Source organism: Apteryx rowi, unplaced genomic scaffold (genome assembly GCF_003343035.1).
Source record: "Apteryx rowi isolate R43461 unplaced genomic scaffold, aptRow1 scaffold_3, whole genome shotgun sequence".
Taxonomy (NCBI): Eukaryota; Metazoa; Chordata; class Aves; order Apterygiformes; family Apterygidae; genus Apteryx; species Apteryx rowi.
This window is the reverse complement of record NW_020449418.1, coordinates 1,044,699-1,067,434: the sequence shown is the minus strand read 5'-3', so window position 1 is coordinate 1,067,434 and position 22,736 is coordinate 1,044,699. Positions and strand designations below refer to the sequence as shown.

The 22,736-nt window shown below is 40.0% G+C and overlaps 1 long non-coding RNA gene across 2 annotated transcripts; it reads left to right on the top strand.

The window, feature by feature from the left end:
* The first annotated feature begins 12,019 nt into the window (after positions 1-12,019).
* On the top strand, positions 12,020-21,011 carry LOC112968060. 2 transcript variants are annotated; one of them, XR_003254203.1, is made up of 4 exons: positions 12,020-14,198; positions 14,541-14,602; positions 17,446-17,573; positions 18,320-21,011. It is a non-coding gene; the product is annotated as an uncharacterized LOC112968060 (long non-coding RNA). The 2 variants fall into 2 exon arrangements; XR_003254202.1 differs by having other exon boundaries at positions 12,020-14,602.
* Positions 21,012-22,736: the final 1,725 nt, after the last annotated feature.

Here is a 22,736-nt window from a genome sequence, read left to right as displayed (position 1 = left end):
TGTTATCTGCAGTCCCATTTAACTTAAAACATTAAAGCATAGCTGAGGATATTATTTSAAAACACAGTGTTTTCTGAAGCTCCGTTTCTGAGAAGGATTTTGCTCCTTAACAAAGTCTTCCAATACAGTTAGCACTGACCTCTGTCCTGTTTTCAGTAAGGGTAAGGCTTAAATGAAAAGGCCCTGGTGTTCTTAAAATGTTTCAGTTAAATATCTTTTAATGTTTCTGTGGTCAAAATTGCAGGAGAAATTTAAAAGTCTGTCTTTTATTTAAAGAATACCACTTGCTAAGGAACAAATTATTCCATAGCAGTTCCTTTTTCTCTGACTGCTAGGAGTTCAGACATAAAGGTCATTCTTTTATAATGTGACATATTTATGTTGCACCTCTTACTGGGGGAAATAAAAGTAATTTGCAAATGTTAATTAAGGATTGCACCCCAGTGAAGTGGTAAGACATCAACAGATTTTCTCTGGGAAAAAATGATTTACAAGGTGGCCGGCAGATGAGAAGTGTCCTAGAGAAGGGTCCTAGCGATAAGGCACCTCACTGAGGAGGGTGGTTCTAGTACTGTCGTGTCTGACCTAATCAATGTCACCTTCCCATTCTGTTTCTTCGCCTTCCCTTTAACTGCCTGTCTGTTTAGTTTGAAGTGATTTGTGGCAAAAATATCTTCCTAATGTGCACAGTAAAGCCTCCATTTCATGTTGGGTTTCTAAGTATACCATAACTAGATGGATTTTTGCTTGCAAATTCCCTTTGCCTGGTGTAGCTGCCAGGGGATCTTGAATAAAGAGCAACTTTGGGGGCAGCAAACCTCAGGCTGAGTTTTATGTCGTGTTTGCTGTACGAGTTAGAAGGAAGGCCAGACTGCAGTGCGTGATGACGCTGTGCTTTAGCTGTCTCTGTGTTGTGGCGAGGGCATGGCAGCGATTCTTCATACTCAGTTTTTGTGTGTTGTGAAAGATCRGCCTACTTTTTTGTTTTTGAAGGTGAGCTGTATGTCAGGCAGAAATGAAAGTACCTTTAGGTCTATCTACGTGCTGCTGGAACAGCTGGAGTGAGGTGCATGACTCAAATCTGGAACTGCAGAAGCCGTGGAAGAGTCTTCAACAGACTTCAAACAGCCTCAGCGCCTGCAATTTGAAATCTTGTTTGGATTCTTGCACTGTGCTGAATGCTTATCATGTCTAGTAAGCACTGAGAAGTGGCCCATTTATGCTCTATACTGTTCCGTTTTATCAGTAGTCTAAGAAAAAACTTGTAAACAGCATGTGATTAGCAGGCAGTGAATTTTGCTGAGCAGGCAGGAAGAATAGTGAGCGATTCTGTCATTTAAAAGTCAGGTCTCTTGTACCTGCACYGAACACCTCTGCAATTACGCCAGCGTAGCATGGGCTATTGTGCATCTTTCTCCTGTGCTCTGTGAAGTTATGTTTGAAGAATGGCACTAGTGCATCTTTTCAGAGGAATAGTAAGTGAATCACTAACGTCTATAATGCGATCCCGATTAAACTGCAAACTTAAATGAAACTTGGTATTGAGTCTGCAAAAGGAGCAGGCTGCTCTTCATGCTGTCTGTGGCCTTGTCAACACTCATGATTTCCGCTGCTGGTGTAGTGCGAGTCTTGAATTTTGACAGCCCTAGGAGCCAGAGGTGTAACTGGGAGCTGAATGGTGCTTTCCTTACTCCATCCAGGGAATACAGCCAAGAGAAAGCGCCATCATGCACAGGCCAAAGGAGAAGCTCAAAGTTGCAAGTTCCCGGGGTGTCAAGTATCTGGGATGGGAAGACACGGTGATCAGTTCCCAGCCCTGAAGAGGAAACAGGGAACAGCTCTATGACCTAGCCCTTGCTCATATACAGTTCCTCTGACCCCCATCACACTGCCTGCTTGTGCAGATCTCTGCAGTCAGCAGGGATAGCACAAAATGTGGAAGATGACACTTATGAGCTGCAGGAGCTGTGATGCCCTGAAGCATCAGGCTAAGTAAGAAAAAGTGTAAGAGCTCTGAAAATGCACAGGTGTGAAAGGCCACATTTCAGAACTGTTCAATCAGCAGCTACTGCTTTTGCCCAGCAGAACAAGGGCCACAAACTTCATGGCAGGAAACCTGTTCTTTGGTCCCTGACATCCTCATGGACTGATTTCTGCTGGGGTCTAACATGGACTCCCTGAAGACCTTCTCCTCCTGCCTTTTCCCTATCGCAGTCAGAGATTTAAGGCCTGTGACAATTGTATGCATTATACTGGGGGACAATGCCAAAAATGCCTCCTAGGTTTGCTGCCAGGTTGCAGGAATGTTTTTTTTTCTGTTAGAAAGATTAAAATTATACTCTACAAATGACATCTGCAAGTAGAGTTCAAAGGTCAGTCTAGCTTAGATCTTTTAGGTCTATTCCTAACATGCAGCTCCCTTAGCCTGATGTTAGATGTGTGAGGGGGGTGTTGCATGGTTACACTCGGTTTTAGGCCAACACAGTAGAAAAGAGAGAGAAGTCTAACAGTGTATAAATTGCTGAACATAAAACTTCTTTGCATTTTTCTTATGTGCATGAATGTGATCCTGTTCTTGCAGCAATGGGAGTTGTATCAAGTGAAGATGATGTGACTAGATTTGGTAAAGAGAAAAGTTGTTTCTTTTTCATTTTATGTCATATTGGAACACAGCTAGACTGAGTTTCTTGTCTCGTATATGCTCATAAAGTAGTGATGCTGACCTGTCGATTGTACCTGACAGGATCATTACAATAAATCTTTTCTATCAGTAAATACTGTATACTGGCCTAGTTTTCTCACAGCAGCTATGCAGCATGGTACCAGCAGTGTAATTCAAATCTAAATTTATGAATGTCTGTTAAAGTGCGAGTTGCACTCTTATGCACTGCTTGTTCTCAAACATGTTAAATCAGTTATAAAAAAAAAAAAAAGAGGAGTGGATGGAGAGAAGGCACAGTAATGTAATAGTAGTAGCGGAAAGCACATTTTTCCTTTTAGTCATCTAAGAAAAAAYGTGTTAAAAGATTCTGAAAGAGTGCTGAAAGCTTGACATTATAGTACTTGGCTCCAAAATTTTAGAGGAGGAATGCTTGTCCGTGAAGACATTGCCTGCATCTCAGAAGAGCCAGTGAGCTCAGCTACACCAGCAAAAACAATTAATTTTGTATTCCTTGTATACTGAAACCATCAATAACCTTGAGTATAAAGACCATGAAGGACTTGGACCCTGGACTTCAAGTGATCGAGGTGGAAAAGCTTTCTGAATGCTTTTGAAAATCCCAAGCATCAACCTTGCAATCCTTTTAGCAACTGTTCCCATGCACTAGTTAACCTGTTTTGGGAATAACTACCTTTGGCCCTTTCTAAGGTGAATCTTGCAACAGGGGTTCCCCTTGGAGCACATTTCCTCATGATCTCTGTTGTAGCAGTACTATTTCCCTAACTCAGCACTCACTCCTTAAAGTACTTTCTGTTACAATAGTTTATAGCTCTCTGGTTCTCTCCTTCTCCTTGCACTGCTATTTCTATATGCAATCTTTTTTTTTTTTTTTTGTCTTCACTTGGCACTATGTTCTGTCTTGAGTTTTTCATTGCTCTAATAAGTAAGGACCTTAACAGCTGCATTTTTCCTTTCCTATATCTATTTTTGTATTGCCTATTTTTCTTTTCACCTTAATGAGCACTAGACTCTATATGTTTTCCAGCACAATGCTAGGTAATTGATGGGGATTCTCCAGCCTTTTCCTAAACTATACTGCTCTTAGCTATATTATTGTTATTATTTATTACTTATTGTTTGTCTGATGGCAGGCTCCAAAATGAAAAACAGGGTTCCAGTTGTGATAGGCATTACATGGGTAATAGAGAAAGACCCTGTTTCAAAGAACCTGGAACTTGACCGATGAAGGATGGGAGGAGAGATGGGGCACAAAAGGGTACAGTAATGCTGGTTGGTGGTGTCTAGGAAATTTCATGACACCTRGTCTAATACCTTTTGTCATTGTATGTTGATTTACGTAGCACCGAGCAATCAGGAAAGTAGTACATCCCTGAGGAGTTAAAGCAAAAATAGTATATGTTGGAGAGGAAAATATATTCTTAGAGTTGTCTTCCAATATGTACCCATGTAGGTGCCTGGGAAAATGAGAAAATGAAGATAAGGCAATATTTACTTACCCTTCAAAGGGATTTTTTTCCTGTTTCTTTATTATTGTCTCTCAGTAGCCATTCTTTGCTTTCTGTGTCAACATTACTTATGATCACTATACCACTAAAAGACCATCATAGAACAGGATCCCAAAGAGCTAGATACTGGATAAACACAGACCAAAAAACAGTCCCTGCTCCAGAGAGCTCTTGGTGTAGTGCCACCACTAGGCAATAGTCAGGGGCACAAGGACAGCATGAGCCAGGGCAGGGTAGCAGGAAGTGGAAGTGATCTCAGGGCTCCAGTAGTCAAATTATTGTCACATTTTCTTTAGAAGTTCTAGTAAAGGCAGTTTTTTTGGAGAGTGTTGGAGGATACTGAGATATCTGTTATATGAATATAAATACATACATATGGATAGGGAGCTCCTTCCAAGCAGGAAGGAAGAATAAATGCTAAAAAGGTGATTTGGGTTCAAAAAAACCACAGAGCAAACTTGTGAAAGAAAGGTCTATCCAACATTATCAAATATAGCACCACCCCTGGCTCAGGAAGCTCCTGTACCACAATGTGCTGGAGGCTGGCAGCACGTCTAGGAAAGTACAGCTATTCATTTGCCCAGACTTTCCTAGGCATCTGCTTTTGCTCACAGCCAGAAGCATGACAGTGGGCTAGAAGGACCTTCTGTCTGACCTGGTGCTGCTGCTGTTCTCCTCGGAAGTGGAGAAGTTCTTGTTCGAAAGCTTAGCGAGGGGGTAATGGAGCCTGACATCCTGAGCTATGTGATGGAAGGGTTTGCTTTTCAAATACTATGTGAAAGGTGGTTATTAGAGAGGGAATAAGTTCTGAAAGGCTTCCAGCCAAAGACAGGAGGCTTGTATGATGTGACAGCTGAGAACATGGCAGCGATGGATGCAAAAAAAGTCACGGGCAAATGGTCCTTGCAGCAGCCTTCAGGGTAGACAGGAGTAGGAGTCACAGGAGTGACTCACAGGAATAAGGTCACAGGAAGGGATTTCAGGGTTTACGTGGGCATGAGAGGACTTTTTCTTACGGATATTACTTTCAAAGTAATTTGCATGATGTAGACATGGCTTGGCTATCAATAAGAAGAGATTCAAAGAAGGCAGCCAAATTAAAACCATAAATGCCTGCCAAGAAAGTGGTGATAGGCACTGTGATGAAGAGAGGAACTAGTGGGAAGGGCTTGTGAGGAGGAAACGCTGAACTCTGTTTTAGTTTGAGGAGATTGCTAAATATCTGTGATACATCATCAGACTGAGATTTTGCTTGAAAAAAGGAGATAGGTCTAAACTAGAGAGGCAAATCTGAAATGGTTGAAGAATTTGTGCTTTTTGCAGATGAAATTGCCCAGAGATGAAGCACTGAGGGAAGCAGGGGACCAATAATAGCATCTCACAGTAACCCTCTTTTTGCTTTCTTTCCCTTCCAGACCTGGAGGAGGAGATGAGCATCCTCCAGAAAAATATGCTGAAGCAGCAGTGAAAGGTTTAAAACAGAGAACTAGGAATAGCATTGTCCTCCTTGTTTCTTGTTTTCTTAATTTCTTTAATTTCATTTGCTTATAGTTCTTCCTTGCTAGGTCACTCCTTCTTCCAGGGGTCCCTACTGCTTTGTGAATGTTCTGGTTTCTAGCTCTGCCTTTACCTCTTTCCTTTCCTTGTGTCTCTTACCCTCTTTTTCTCCAGCTTCCACCTCTCTCCAGTCTCAGTTTTCCTTCTTTGAATCTCTTTTCCTAGAGTTTTACCTTCATCCTACTTTCCCCTCTTTGCACTGCAGACGGGGCAAGGTGGTGGAGCTTTCTTTAAGAGACTCTGTGGGTATTTTCCTTCAAAATTCAACTCCCTGTCCTGTGTCTTTCAGAGCCATTTGTAAGGTGCCTTAGCTCAGCTGATTCAAGGCAGTTTATGCCATTTAAGGGTGTTACAGAGAGCTGAAGTTTTAAATTTTGACTTAAAGATGTCAGCAGCAGTTACCAGGGAAACTTGGCTTCTAAAATTACACTAGCGATGTCTTCTCTCAAAYGCCATATCAGATCTTCAGGAAATGCACATCTGAATAGACATAGATTGAGGAAACATCACAGTGGATGTTCACAGATGCTTTACCTATGAGTAAAATAAAGATCCCCCAAACTTAAGGATGATACAGGGTCTCTAGGTCTGGAACCCTAAATCAGGAAAGTAGTGTGAATGAATTAAAAAGCATTGGTTTTGTAAAATGTCAGTCAGACAATAGCTATAATATCATTATACTTGTTAACCTCCAAAGCTGGTTTTATGGTTTTGTTTTCAAATGCTAAGAACAGAACGGTTGCTTCCAGCAGGTAATTCACAAAAATGGTGACTCATGACTAGAAGCTAACACGTGAAGATACTCTGCACTCCCCCACCTCTCCAAACAAGGTAAGAGTATAGACATGTAGTAATGCATATTTGAATGCATGCTAATCAGAAAGCAAATTTCAGAAGCCTGTAAAATGGAGAGTTCAGGTTGCACTGTAACAGACACCTAAACTAAATGCTCTGATACCATCTCTGGCTTAAAAAGTCTGAGCCACAAGCTACTGGAGGCTGGGATAGTACTTCGATCAGTGCATATTTTTCCTGTCCTTGTTCTCTTTTTCGGCAGTCGCTATAGATCGTTATCAGGGGACGGTCAAAGGCCATTTCCTGGGCTAGATGGTCTTTGGTCTGATCTGATACAGCCAGGCTTATATCTTGACAAACTTGTGCCCTTCCTCAAAGTGCCAGTCTGCCGTTCCTTGGAAGGCCTGTCCTTCTGTCCTGCGGCTATATAGCTGCTGGCCGAGTGGAAATTTGTCCATGACTGGAGTTCCTAAGCACTGCTGAGCTACAAATGATAATTCCCACATAATAGGTATCAAAGTTATGTATATTTTACTATTGGTTTCAATCATACAAGTCTCTATTTTAAAATATGAGCTTTATACTAAGGAGAAAGGTGTATATTTCACCTTATTAACTAAAACTAATGTTTGTACAGATGAGACAACTTTACTTTCAATCTCTTTATCCAGTAACATTTGTGAAGAGTACTGCTGGATTTTAATATGTGTTAAAAATGTATGTCTTCTTGCATGGTGCTGTGCTGACTGCAGTGGGCTGATATATTAATAGGCTAACTTTTACTGTTACCATGCAAGTGCTCTAAGAGCATAATCTAGACATGAGGAATGTATATAGAAATATGCTCCGTATATATCTGGTGACAGATAATTGGCCAACTTAAGAACTTTGGAATATACTGCTGCGAGAAGCTGATTGCTGTGCTGAATTTGAGCCATAGAAAGTGTAGGTAATTAATCACTGTATGATTAATCAAAAGCTCATTGTGTGCTGGATGCTATGCATGAAAAAAAAGGGCTTAAGTAGCAAACTCCTATGGGGTTATGAGGAAGGTATTTTAGCTGCTGCAGCATGAAAAACAACACTGAGAAGAACAGATGAACTGTTGGTCTGACTTGGAATACTGCCGAGGGAGTAGCTGGTGGTTTGCTTAGAGAGTGCTCTGATATAGGACAGTGACTTTTCTTTTAAATCTTAGCAATCTTCAAAGATAATATCCAGTGAAAATTATTAATAAAAAATTATCTCTATTTTAATTTCACCTCCACAATGTTTTGTTTCCTTTCTTTTTAATACGACAGGATCTGCTGGCAGACAGTGCTCGGGTAAGTCTGGTCTGGTGAAGTTGGCAGGAGGAAGGCTCCAAAGGTGAGCGCTGAGGTACAGCAAAAGTAGCTTGCAGCTGCAGGCATACCTTCAGGAGTATGTAGTGACCTTCTGATGTCATTTCTTTGTACTTCCTATTGTTTCACTACATTTTTTTCTTAATGTGAGAAGCTATTGTCCTGAAAACGTCAGTGTTTTGAGCCATGTATGCGCTGAAAGGGTGAGTGTATTCTTCTGTAGCAGACAGCTACTAATGGTACAACAGCTACCTTCCTGAAGAGCAGAACTGACACACAGATCAGCAATTCTGAAAAACCATGAGAATATTGAAGGAGATGTATAACAGCTACTGGCTCATTGAACCAACCAAAGACTGAGATGCTGACAGCTAATAGGGAATGGGCAGGGCATCAAGCCATTTGTGGGCTCTCCAGCTGCGTACAGTGGTTTGCAGGATGCGAACAGGGAGGAGTGCCCAGCACTGCGTGACCTGACTCCACACTTTCTTGACCTACCGTTGCTTCAAAATGTCTCTTGCTTAGGTTTGGGGCAAGGACAAAATAAAATTGTCCCTTCTGCTGAGAAGGAAAACTGCACTTCAGACACGGAAGTTGAAGAATAATTATTGCTAAACTCCCAATAAGCCCTGCAGGAGATGTAGGGATGCTCATTATTAAGTGCACTTTTCTCACTCATTAACTATATTAYAGGCGTAGTTATTTGCAGTACTATGATGTATACAATAAACAGACAAAGCTAATTTATAAAAGCTTGGAGATATTAACTTAAATCTTACTTATGCTCTTTAGTCTTCACAAAGGTGTGAAGAAAAGACTGAAAAATTGTGGGTGAGTATATTGTAAGATCTTCCTGTTTCATTGGGGTCTCATTTAATGATCACTAGTAACTGAGTTTATGTACATTAAATATTTATTTTTCTTCTGTAGAGCAGAATGGAGAAATATGCTCACATTCCTGCCAGATAACTAATTAGGTAACTGTGGATGTTTAGGGTATTTTTGAAGGTGCAGATTTATTTGCAGTACTTGTCTCATTAAGGATTTTACTGTTAGTATTCCAGGAATCATGAATTCTCCAGCTGTGGCTTTGATAAATAGTCATTTTGTATGCTTGAAACTTAACTTTGTTACCTCAGAGTCAAAAAAAATGATCATTTTGTGTTTTTGTACAATTTTACAGCACAAAATTCTGTTCATTTACAGTGTTAGAAAAATCATAATTTTGTGAAATCAGTTGGTTTATAATAGTGGATCTGGCTGCAGGAACAAGACTATAAATCTGTGGGGCATGTATGATCTTACTACTCCTGTATTTCTTTTTATTCCTATGCGTAGGTTTCTGCTAGAAGTGTTTTTTTGTATCTTTTGTTGCTGTATTCAAACTATGACCATTCTTCTGGCAGATGCAAATTTGCTTTGGCTTTTCTTGAGCAGATCACATCTCAGGTGGTGACTGGTAACCGGGGGAATCCTTTTTTATGTATTTTTGAGCGTTCTGGCATCAGAACCAATCTCCATTTAATCTATCCTTGGGTTATTTTGGGGGGAACCCCTCATCTTTGCAGAGTTAAATTCTGCCAGACAGTTCCCTCAACTACTAAGGACATTAGAATTAGCTTTCAAGGTGGTGCTCAGCGTTTTTCAGGAAAGGTACGTTTAGAATTTGTGCTTCTTAGCAAGGCAGCCTGGATGTTTCTGTGTTTATAAAACTGCAGAAAATTCCTTCTGGGTCATGAGCGGGTGCAGCGGCTGCTATTGTGCCCAGGGTCTGAGCCCAAAGGGCAGGAGAGCGAGGGAAGGGCACTGAGCCCACGACAGCAAAACTGCAGCTAGGGACCCAGGAAAAGTGACCTGGAAGGTTCCTCTAGTAGCTCATCTTGCTGTCGTTGAATTTAAGGCTTTTTCCATATCCTGTTTGGACTTCTTCCCCCACAAGGACTAGGATTCCCATCAAGCTGCTTCCCTCTGCCTGCCCTACTGCCGGTCGTGATGCTGGGAATTTCATTTGTTTTGCTGTCCTCTGCTCTCCACCCCCACGCTTTGCTGGGGGCACAGCTCCCCTCAGGGACCCGCTTCTCCCCCGAGCCCGCTGCAGAGCCTCCCTCTTCTTCATCCCAGCTGAGCTGCGACACCGGTTCCCCCCAGGAGAAAGCAGCTGAGTGTGTCTAAGGTGTGCAGAGGAGGATCCTCCTGTCCAGGAAAATCTGGGCTCAGTGAACAGACCACGTGCTTCGCCTTTTCAGGAGAGCTAGTTTATCTACTGTTTATTTTAAGTTCTGCCCCAGCTTCATTATAGGAGGCTAAGCAAATACCTTAGCTCTTTTCTTCAGCTTTCAGGTGGAAAATAATATTCAGATTGCACACAAGCACTAAATCCCACACTTGTTACCAAAAAGCCCTGAGACACGGACATACTAAAATCTTTGTAAGAAGATGGTTTGTTAGAACTAGACTGTCCGTTATCAGATGTTGTCCTCCCTGAGCGTGCACTCTTGGCCACTCTGAATGTTGTCAGGTAGCCTAAATACCACTTTAAAATTTTAGCTAATGTTGCGTTTTTAAAAGAATCTTCCCTGATAGAATTTTAAATAGAGATAAATGAGCATGTGATGTATTAACTCATTTGTTTTGTTTGGTTAATCCTAGTTGTTTCCTTAGTTATGACTGGTTCTTTTCCTTGGCACGTTAACAGTATTTATATATGGAGCACCCTAAGGAGGCTTCATAGCCAAAATATTTGAAGTCATAAGGGGCAAAGCTGACAATCTAAAAGCTCCGTTTGGAGTGATGTTAATGGAATCCATAGTTAGTCATTTCTAAGGTCAAATCGTGGCAGGTTTACTTATTCCTTYGTAGCCCGTGAGACTTCTATTTAATGACTGCTGCTTTTGTATGGAAGAATAAAGAATGCAAGCTGGATTCTTTGCCACTTTTGTCTTTAAAAATTCTTAATATTTATAATATCAAAGTGAAATCTTCCTTAAGGTAATGACAGCTGGAATAATTCTAAATATTCCTGAAAGATGTAAGCTGTCAAACTGACATACTGCTTTCGAGTATCGCTTTCTCCTTAACCTGCCCATCCCCCTCATTCTTTCTTGTTTTATCTGCCTTGAAGCTTTTAATTCATATGAATCTCTGTCTTGCCTATAAGGTTTCATACAATTTTTTAATGAAAAGGATTATTTTCAGTTTTTTGTGGTTTTTTTTTTGCTGGAGCTAAAGAACTGTTATTTATCTGAGCTGGTGAAGTACTCCACATTTATGAGTTATGTTAGCCTTAAGAGCAAAATATTTCCTTTATAACTACATTCTCTTAGATATCCTGTAGCTTATGTCCATCCATTTTCATATCCACTTATGAAATATAACATCATGGAAGGCTCAAACATCTAATTAAACTAAATCATTTGCTGTTGCTTTGATTAGTTTATTAGTTCATTTCTAGTGTAATAAGATATGTATACAGGATATCCAGCCTGAGTGCATTCTGTTTCAGCATAATATACTGAATCAATAGATTCTATAAATAGTTTTAAAGCTAAAGTACACATTCATGGATCTACTGTCATTAGCCATTGTTTTTCGATGCCTGAATTATGAAACAGGTCTCACTTACCATGCTTTTTTGAGTAGACTTACTCATTTCAGTGTAAGTGCGTACAGGAAAGTTGTGAGTTGGTCCTAGGGAGGATTTTTATTTGTCTACAAATATTAAACAAATTGTCTTAGCTTGAGCAGTCAATTTATTTGGATAGATTCAGCTGAGTTTATGCTGCTTTATGTATCTAAAAGTAATGTTAAACTTATATAGATAGAATTGAAATATTTATYGTTATTGTTACATACATAGCTAAATAGATATAGATATATGAAAATGAGCCACTAATAGGTTAACATAATGTTGCATACTGGAAAAAAATATAAAGTAAACCCTGAAACTCCTTAAGAAAACATTTAAGGATGGAGATCAAAACTGTTGTCTGCTCTGCCACAGTGCCCAGATGCAAACAAGGCTGAATTTAGAATAACTAATACAGGAACACAGCTGCAGGTTAGTACAAGGCACAATGTCATCATTTTTACTGTCTGAATCAACAAGGGAAACACTAGCTTCAGTGAACTCAGTTTTAACTTGTGCATACATTTTTTTAGAACTTAAATCCTTTATTTGATAAGTACGTGGGTATCGTGACAAACTTCAGCAAGTGTTAGAGTCCAAGGCTGCAAAGCGCTGAGGCCGATCCCCGCGCGCTCCTCCTGCGGTAGCCGCGATCGCAGGGCCCTGAGGCAGGCTGTCAGCGCTGGCTGCCTAAACTCGAGCCCGGGGAAAACCCCAAGTACCTGGTACAGCTGTTCTTCTCTAGCTTAGCATTTACTAAGCCCACAGCAGGTCACAAATATTTGTATCCTGGTAGGGGAATTTCTGAGATGCGCCTTTGTATTTGTGTTAGACAACCGAGGCAAGTTAATCCGAAATACAGGTTCTAGCGAGTTTCTACACTACAAAATCTGAGTAGTAGATGGTGTTTCAGCTCCTGTAGTAGTATTGCTGTTGTAGCTCTGTTCTTTAAAGGGCACAAACAAGGTACTCTGAGTGGAGAGAGGTAATATCTTCTTAGATTTTAGACCAATGCGTATACAAAGAAATAGATGGGATCTGAGGCCTGAAAGCTTGCCAGTTCTCTTCCCCATATCAGATGGCCTTTCCCTAGTCTCTAAAATTTCATATTGAGGAGGAGCAAAGACAGAAGAGCCCCACTGCGCCTTGTGGGTGAGAAATGTGCACTCTGACGAAGGTGCTTGCAGGAAGCCCTGGGAGTTTTGTCCTCCTCACGGAGGTTGTTCCTAGGCAGAAGACTGGAGACTTAAGAGCAGAACGTGACCCTATATCTTTAGGAAATTAATTGTACTTCTTAGCTAATACCTGAAAACTAAGCTATAATGATTCTACTCTGCAAAGTGAAAATGAAGGGTGTATTAAAAACCCTCCTAATTCTGTTACTTCTAGGAAACCTAAAATTTAGTCTAGTCCCACCACCGTAACACCTGTATCCTAAGGCAGGTACATTTCCTAAATATATTATCTTTTATTTCTTTTTCCTGGAAATTATCATCATTTCAGATACATGTTAGTTTTGGAAAAAATGTGTAATTTTATTGTGCATGGCTTTTGGAAAAGGTAATACTTACAGTAGATTAAACCTACTCCCCGCATTTTTAATGTTTGCTTAGGACACATTAACTCTCCTGTACTATTGCTTAATGGCTTGTTTCTAAAGAGGTCAGAAAGAAATGGCTTTTTCTGGTCAATTTTCAGAACTTGTTTGTGTATCCTGCATGTATTATCTCATCTGAAAGGATGGCATACATTTTTCATTCTGGTTTTTGGCTTGTGCTCTTCCTGAAAGCAATGTTCTGCACTGCACATTGCTCTGTAATCTTCTTAAATCAGCATTTCACTTAGACTGTAAATAGAAATCCATTTGTGTAATTAATGATTTTGTTATTACAGGAAGATTTTTTTTTTGTTTAAATTCTCTTATACATAGATGGCAAACATCCCATCTTTAGCCTGGAACTAGCCCACATACAGTGTTTAAGTGGTCTGCTTTTTATTCAAGACAAAGTCTTGAACAAGGCTTTCATGTAAGAAGCTAGGTTTTTAGACCTCATACTGGGGAGAAGAATTCTTCTGAAACTGGAAATCAAACAGCTGAGTAGCGGTGTTTGGCCAAACCAGTGTCTCTGAGGGAGTATGAATTCCCCAGGCCCATTACTCTTATTTAGGAGTTAATCCCAAAATCTAATGCATATACGAGCAGTCAGTTAACACTTCTTACAAGTGCAGAAAAGCATAAGATGCAAAGCTCACAGCTGAACGAAAGGAGCGCAGAAGGAATTGGCAACTGCCTCTTGGAAGAAAAAGAAAAGCTATGGAAGAGACTAGAGGAAAGCACAAGGTGGTAATAACAGTGATCCCCCAAAGGAGCAGGTTTTTCCTGTTAAGCCACCCTGAATGTGAGAACACAACATTGGAAAACACATATCAGTATAATTCAGGGACTCTCTCTGAAGAGTAGTTTACATTCCACTTTGCCTCTCGTTGAATCTCTTGGTGACAGGAGAGCCTGCTCTGCTGCCGGCGGATGAGCGCGCGGCACCCTCGGTTCTCCCCCGGCGATGGCGGATGAGCGCGCGGCACCCACCCTCGGTTCTCCCCCGGCGGCAGAGCCTCCCTCCTGCCACGTGCAATGCGCCTCTTGGGCGCAGGAGCCCGGCCAGGCTGCTGAACAAGAGGAAATTTGCACGGTCTCTGCCCTCAGCTTTTTTTCTTTCTTGGCCATCTCTAAAGCACTCTAGAATACCTTTAAATTGGGGTGGGAAAAGGTGAAAGAAACTGCTTATTGATAGGTTTTCACTGATAGCTTTAGCAAGATGGGAAATCCCTTCTTATTCAGTTTTTAAAAGAAATCAATAGTTTCAGGAAGCACAATTTTTAATTAGGTACCTACTGGTGGGAAAAAGTATTTGTGGTTTTCTCTTGGATCAGCCATGTAACTGTTTGAAATATGTGTATTTTTCAGTACAGTGATATATAATTTCTTTATAAAATTCCCATGTCTGAAATTGAATTTTTTTTTTATTAAGAAGGGATTACCCCAAACCCTTAATTAAAATGGAAAACCAGAAATAGAGAGCTGTCATGCACTGAGGTAAGCATCCTTTTGTATGACTCTGTCTTGCCCTTTACAAAAGCCAGCTTAAGTTGGTTAGAACTGCCTGTGATTGCTCATCTTTTCTAGTCATTACTTTCTGCATACACATAACAGAAGAAAAGTCTTGTGCCAAAGAAGATTAATGAAAATCTACATTACACTTCATTCGAAGCATCTGCCTGCTTTAGAAGTCATGCACTGGCACACATACTAATTAGAGCAGAACAAAATGTGCCTTTTTTCTTCTTTTGGGGTGGAAATTGAAAACCAAGAAGCTATTTTCTCCCTAATTTTTTAAATGGTCACACCAGCTGTGCACGTTAAATATCTCATATGCAGTGTGCATTTTGTAACTGAGACTGCTGCAGGGGTTAAATTAATAATTCCACTTTCTCAGAAAAAGCACAATATCACAATCATCCTTGAAAAGGGAGAATTCTATTTTTCTACAAATGAGAAAGTCAAAATGATCAGTAAAATATATATGCACACTGAAAGAATCCACTAATGCTCTTGCCCATAATGCTATATAATAGATGCTGAATAAGGGGGAAAACAGATGGTACATAATGACTAATTTTTACAGTGGGAATAAAACACAGGTAATAATATGCCTATTAACAAAGAGTACAGTTGAGGAATTTCCTGAAATTATGGAATTAAATTTAAGGTCATACGTGCCCTTTTTGAACTGATTTGCCTGCCTCATGGCTGCAAGAAAAGAGGAGGGGAGGAAGGCAATTGAATTGATGTGAAAGCCAAGTTGTTTAACCAATGCAAGTGTTGCATTTAGACAAACCCTTCCTGCCCCTTTCCAAGTCTAGTGCCCACAAGTTCTCCTCAGAGGCAAGGTAGATCTATGTCAGCCACGTGTCTGTCCCTTGTCTGTTCCTTCAGGACCACAGAATCCGAATTTCTAGGAAGAGAGGTTTGAGGCTCAGCAAAACTTGTCTCATCTTCAGGGGAAGACTTTCCTTTGCCTGCTGGGCATGGCCTGGCACTTGCTGAAGGCAGTGGTGAAATCCCCTTGCTGCAGGACCAGGACCCAGGAGGCACAGGGCTCGTGATAGTCTGCATGCCAATTCCTCCGGCTCATCGTGGTCGCACACTGGGAGTCAGCAGAGTTCCTCTGAATTTGTGGGAGTTCTCCCAGTTGTCCTGTCAGACGTTAATGGCTAAGAGTCATCAAGGAAAAAACTGCACAAGATGGAGAAACAAGGGCTGACTGTAGGCAGTCAGGATAATGTTCAGGGAGTACGCTTCTGAATAAAAGACTCCCAAATGTATGTACAAAAAGAGTGTGTAGCATAATTGCACTCCCAGGTATCCGCTGCCGGGAGATGGATGTGCTTGAAAGAAAGAAAAGTTTGCAGAGCTTTTCATCTTGCTTGCTACATGGCAGTATAACATCCTTCAGCCTGTCAAATTTTTGCCATCAAAAGGCTGTGAAGTTCACAAAGAAATGTGTTCTTTATACAATATTCAGGGTGGCTTTCCAATTACATACTTTGTAAATAGCATTTTTAGGGGTTTTGAAATGATGAGAACACAGGGGCTGGCCAATTTTCATTAGAATAAACTAGAATTTTCAGTAGAATACAAATTGATACTCTGATGCCACAGAAAAGGGGTAGTGGTTGAGGAACACAGTCACCCAGTTTTTCAAACAATGTGGCTACAGAAAAGGACCTTTCTGTCAGTGAAATGTAGTTAGAGTGAAAAATCTGAGTACATTAGCTCTGTGGCTCCAATTCTGTATGTAAATTGGCTTCCCACACCCTCTCAGTATTAGTGCTTTGGTGGCAAGCGAAGAATATAATACTGTTTTGAGCTTTTTATCTCATGATAAGTCTCTGTGCTCACTACTCCCTAACTCGCCACCGCTGTGGTGAGATCAATTGCATCTTAAGTGCGCCAAGTCGGATTTTCTCCATTACTTAAGTAACTCCCTAATGTTCTTCATTCCCCTTAGGGTTAAAGCTAATTTTCAAGGACTCACTTCAGTAAATTGTACACCTATTTGCTTAACATTACTGGGGGTGGGGTGTCTCTGCCTTTCTCCAGATCTATTGATCTTGAGGGCTTCAAGGAGACATCCAGATGGTGTCACACTTCAGCAAACTAATCCATAAGATTAAGGCTTGAAAAGTTGGAATTGATTCCATCACAAACATTCATGAAATATATGTCCATCTTGGGCCTCTAAAACCTGGTTCTGCAAAATAAAAACTTGAGAGCTTGGATTGTCTATCTTAGTGAAACCAAGTCTGAGAAACAGTAAGATTGATAGCTACAAAGAAATGGTGGGGGAGAGGAGTTAACACCAGAGAATGACAAAAAGTCTTTGAGATGGAAAAGAACATAACACTGCCTCAAGAGCAGATGATTATTCTCTTGCCCCAATATATCTGGATGGAAATTAGAAGTTTCCTCATGATTAAAAGAGTAAGGCTTTGCAAACAGTTTCATGGTGGGAACAGCGAGGGCGAGCTACCCAACAGATGTTAAGATGACAAATTTATTAAGGGATTATTATGGAATTTCYCCTGCAATTGCAGACATCTTAGGCCCAGGGATCCAAAAGACCCCTTTCAGTCCTAGTTTTGCATAAGCTTGCAAATGACATCTCATGCCAATGTCAAAGGCAAAAGTATGTGTTGGAGGAGTCAGATCCTGAATTTAGGTAATGTGATATTTACTGAATTAAGGTAATTTACAGAAAACACGGGGGGAGGAGGGAAAAAAAGGACTTATTTTTTCAGAAGTGCCAATACAAGAAGCTTAAAATGATGCTAAAACCATTTATGACTTTCTGCACAGTATCTTCTTTGTTTCCTCAGCTGCCACTTCCCTCGGATACAAATGACTTGTCCCTAATAAGCCTACTGTTAATCAGCACTGCATTGATGTGGGATGAAAATAGATTTAAGTCTGAGAAGAGAGACACCTGGATGATACACTTAGAGGAGTAAGTTCAGTGTTCCTTCTAACAGAGCTTGAGAGTTTGAAAAATGAAGCTGCACTTAAGAGGCATCTTAAGAATAGCATCTTTGGCTGCTGCATTGATCACATGGAGGGCAACCATGGCTTGAGAATTAAAAAGATGTTTAGAAAGAGAAATTCGCAAGGCTCCTTAGCATGGCGTTCAGAATTAGCCTCCCCCGCCCTGAATTTTGCCATTTACTGTTTATGTACATAAACAAGTACTCCATCAAATTGATAAAATGACTCCTCCTTAAATTCATACATCTTGTGACTGATTCTGAGCAAGACAATCCTGCTTTGTGCTAACTGCCGCTTTGGCCTATGCACTAATTTTCTGAAAAATTACAATAAGAATGAGTAAAGAATTAGTGTAAATGGGTCTGAAGAAGAGTCTTCTCTCAGAATCAAAAAACCAGAGTCCTCTTGCGGAGAGCAGGCCCTTTGGAGGGAGCGTCTCAGGACTTTAAACCCTCCCACTGCAGTGGGGAGAGGAATACAAATTCTCTGAGTCTCAAGATTTAAATAGCACAGAAATGCCTGATAATGAGTAAGCAGAGAGACCTTTCAGTGGAGCTAAGCCTGGCACGCGCAGTATGTAATGTTAATAATGCATATTGGGTTGTTGTCTCATCTCTGTCTTTTTGTTTTTATTGTTATAAACACATTCCTATCTATTCACTGTGTCTTTCACTGTGTCTTACACTGTGTCTTTTTACTTTTCTCTTTCAGCTCCTGGTGCTTAGGGGACGAGAGCAGGCGGATGCCAAACCCGAGGTGATTCAGGAAATATTTTTCAGTGCCTGTTTTATCCTGTCCATCAGTGAGCCTTAGAGCAGCTGAGACACGGGCCCTGCTGGCTGGCATTGCCTAGCGTAAGTGGCACCCCAGCCTCCGGCCATGGCCTGCGAGACACGCGGCTGATCTCCCAGGAGGCTGAGGTTGCTGCGAGGAACAATTGTGTTTGGTAGAAACTGCTCCAATGCATCGTTCAAAGACCGCTTAGAATTGGATATATCGGCAGAATTTAGGCCTGTAAACCTGGAGGAGGCTGCTTAGGATAACAAATAAATCCAGATTTAAATATTTAAACTTTTAAGTATCTGAACCCTAGCAGGTAAATTTCAAGCCCTGTAAATCTGTGTGTCAGTCTGGGTACAAGGTGATGTTGTTATGCCACAGCATTTTCTTTGTACCTTCAGCACAGCGTTTTACTTCTGTCAAACTCAATTTCTGAGTCTTTTAAATGTGTTTGTTTACATTTCTCCATTAGGGATGCAAAGTCATATAAAATAGGTCTTATCACTAGAAAGGCAATCTGTAAAGGAAAGTAAGTACTTTTTTTAGTTTCTTCATAATATTTAAAGAATAACTGAAAAAGAAAAGTCTGTAGTGTTTATTAAAAGCTTTGATTCTAACTTAGAAATAGCAGAAATACCTCAAGCTTACTTACCTAGAAAATCCTGACAGCATAACTGTAGAAATACTACCACAGATATGGCTTTATGCTTCATATGTAGACAGTTCCAGCTTTTCTTTGCCCTTCAGAGACAACTAGCTAAGATCGAGCTCTTCATTGGAAACATGATGCTCGTGTGAATCTTTAGATACAGGTTTTTCTTGCATCCTTTCTTGCATGCTGTGGAGTTAAATAAGAATGAGCTGACCTGGTTTTGCTAACAGCAGAAGAATGATCAAAAGTATAATCCTGCTGCAGAAATGGGCACTTCCATTCCGTTTGGAGTTTGGCTTCAAATTCCCACCTTTCTTAGTGTGTGAATAAGAGGGCAGTGTAGGCTTAAACTAGTATTTATTGTTTGTTTGTTTTTAAGTGGGATTAATTTACTGCTTTTCCTCCTTGACATCTTTGTTCAACATGTGAGTAATGTCATTTGCAGCAGCTGATTTATAGTTGACAATGCAATGACTGGTTAAAAAGGCCAAGAATAAACAAATTGCAATTGTTTTTATCTTTTCTGAAAAAATTCTGTCATTAAAAAAATGGGATAAAATGTACGTTAACGCAAAGGCTTTAGTAGAAGGATGTAAACTTGGAAATGCTGAAGACCCTGGTCCTTAGCTCCTACCTGCTTATGCACATTGTGTGTAACCTGCTGTTATAAATTTTACGACTGGTAGAGCGCCTAAAAGTCAGTATTGCTACAACAAATCTATGAGGCTTACTAAATCTACATATTTTCTTTTTTAACATATACTTAGATGGACCAGTCATTCAAAATCAGGAAGTTAATGCTATTGTAAGGCCTGAGACAGGACGGAATTTGTCACCTCATAGTGCAGTCCCATAGTCACAAGGACTGAAAAAGCCCAGTCCACTATGATCCACTGAAATAATGCTTTATCTGGAAGAAAGTGTAGAAAATACTTTGTACTCATCCATACTCTTGCTGATGACTAAAATCAACCTAAAGAGGTGCTAATAGTACCTACTAAACCATTAAATTAATTAAACAGCCTTAGAACATTTACTTTTCAGGAAAGCAGATTTTCTTTTATTTGTTTGTCAGAAACACTTATGAAACTGTAGAAATGATATATAATAATAAATCCCATGCCACTTGTGACTTTCAGCATTTTGSGGGGAAGGAGCCTGCACAGCGTTCTTGGTGCGTACGCTCTCTCTCTCATGAGCGCGCTCTCTGTGTTTTTTGTTGTTTTTTTTTCTCATGAAAGTAGTACTGTCAAAACAACTCCTGCCATCACAGAAATCAACAGCTGAGGAAACCTGGAGCTGCCAGTTACTTTGGTCATTACAAATTTCATGCAAAACTGTCTCCTTTTTAAGGGAGTTGAAGGGAGAAAGTAAAACAGGAGGAAGGTTGGCCTATGGAGGGAATCATAAGGGGTCTACTTGTAGCAATCCAAGCAAGGAAAAAAAATCTAAATCAGTTCAGTCATCAAATATACTGAAGACAATGGCTGACAATCAGTATTAATTCTTTGCTTATCCTTCAGTTTCTTTCAGTATGATATTCTCTAAAGATTTCACAGACTCTAAGGAGTACAGTCTTTCCATAGCCYGAGGAGTAGAAAGTGTCATTTTTGCAAAACACTGGGAGGCAACCTGAGGACCTCAAATCTATCTCAGAACAGAGACTAATAGCTAGGTCTCTTGATTCATAGTACCATGTTTAAATTAACACTTTCTTCTTGTATGTCATAGTGAAATTGGTGCTGCTCTAAATGCATGAGAAAAATTAGGTTTATGACAGGAAGGTAAAGACCAGTGGAGGATTGTACCAACATAGATGAACTGGGTAGAAATCTGCAATGGTACAGAAACATCTTCAGGGATCTGGTTCCCCATTTTTAAAACCATATTTTAAATAAAACTGACAAATCTGGATTATGCAAAGGCTTTGATTTACTTTCTCTTTATATGTATTTGAAAATTGGAGCTATTTCCTGGGTAAAGGTGATATATATACTCATGTATCTAGCTTCTTTGTACAATAAATTCCCTTGGTGCTTCCTTTTAGCCATTTCAGTAATTCTCATGGCTGTAGATACGATTTCGACAGAAGCTTCGGTGGTAGACACAACTTCTGCCTCTGTGAACAACATCTCTCCTAACAACTTTTACCTTTCTTCCTACTTTGCTTTCTTCAAGAAATCAAAATTTCAGTTTCCTCTTTATAACCATGTTATCTGCAGGTAACCCATTATTTTTGCACTCTGTTCTTAAATCTAGCATGACTTCCTTTGAAATTCTTATTTGACAAAGGGCTGCAGGACTGAGCCCTGTATTTCCATCTTCTCATCCAGTGAAATAGTAGTGTGCTCCTATTAAATAGTATAATAGAATCATGCTGTTAGTATTAATCCAGTGTGGATGTCCAAGTTAGTTTAAGAAATGCAAAATCCAGAAGTGAGAAGGACCAGTGCTCTCCGTTCACATGGGTACACTCATTTTCACAAAAGAATGATTCCAAGCCAGTATCCAATTACAAGAGGAAAACTATAGCCAAACACCTATGCACAGATCCTTTCCAGTGCCAACATAAGTAATCCTTCTTATGATTTTTTGCATGTTGCTCAGAGGAAGCCTCTGTCCCTTGCCAGAAATGATGCCATTCATTTCTAGAGATAAGATGGCTGTCCACACAAATGCTTGGAATTCAGTCCCTGGAGTATGGATAAAGTCTTCTGGATAAAGCAAGTCTGCTTTAGGGAAAAAAAAAAAAAAGAAGAAATACCTACTACTGATAAGAAGTTAGTGAAAGCACAGAGCCCTGGATGCCAGGCCAGCTGGCATGCTGAATCATTGACCAGATTTTCATCAAATGGGTTAGAATCTTTCTGAAGTGAGATGCAGGAACACATACTTTGGTTGAAATAATTAACCATCTAAAGCTTTGTATTACATAACTACTTAGCTACAATTAATGAGTCAGTCCTGCCTGCTCTAAACTCCTTTCACCAGTTTGGATCCCCTAAAGTGGATCATTGAGAACTCAGTGAAAAATACTGCATTTCTCTGTGTACCTTAAGAAAAAATTTATTAACTTTTTAAAAATGATGAATGGTTGGATTCACACTAATTGTCTGTTACATTGTAACTTGCATTTATGGATTCCCACTGTGATAAAAAGTCTGAAAGTATTTTTCCTTCAGTTGGTTAATGTATTCAGAGTCTTTTAACTACAGCTGGAAGTGATGAAAACATGTCATTTTTCTGACATGTATTCTCAACCAAGAGCTCTACTTGTCTTTTGCAAGTACAATAGACTGTCTATAATAATATCTCAGATCTAACAGTGGTATTTTTGAACCAGATGCTCATGTTAGTCATCAACTCTTGCTCATATTAGTAAGCCAATTTCCCATTGAAGGCAGTGAGATTTTTCATGGCATAGGCAGACTCTGGCATGAATTGGGGGTTCATTATCCAGTCCTTTATGTCCAGATCTATGCCCAAGGCAGAACATAAAATTTTCCCAAAGAATATAGCAAAAGGAAATTGCAAAATTTATCAAAAGTATATTTTGTAGGTAACATTCATGGTGCATTTGGGAGAGGTTACTGTAGTTTCCTCAGTTCCTCCAGTATCTCAAGACTTTGACACCACCGAAGAAATTTGTTTTGAGTTATGAACACATTTTTGTCTCTTTTATCTTGACAGGGAATA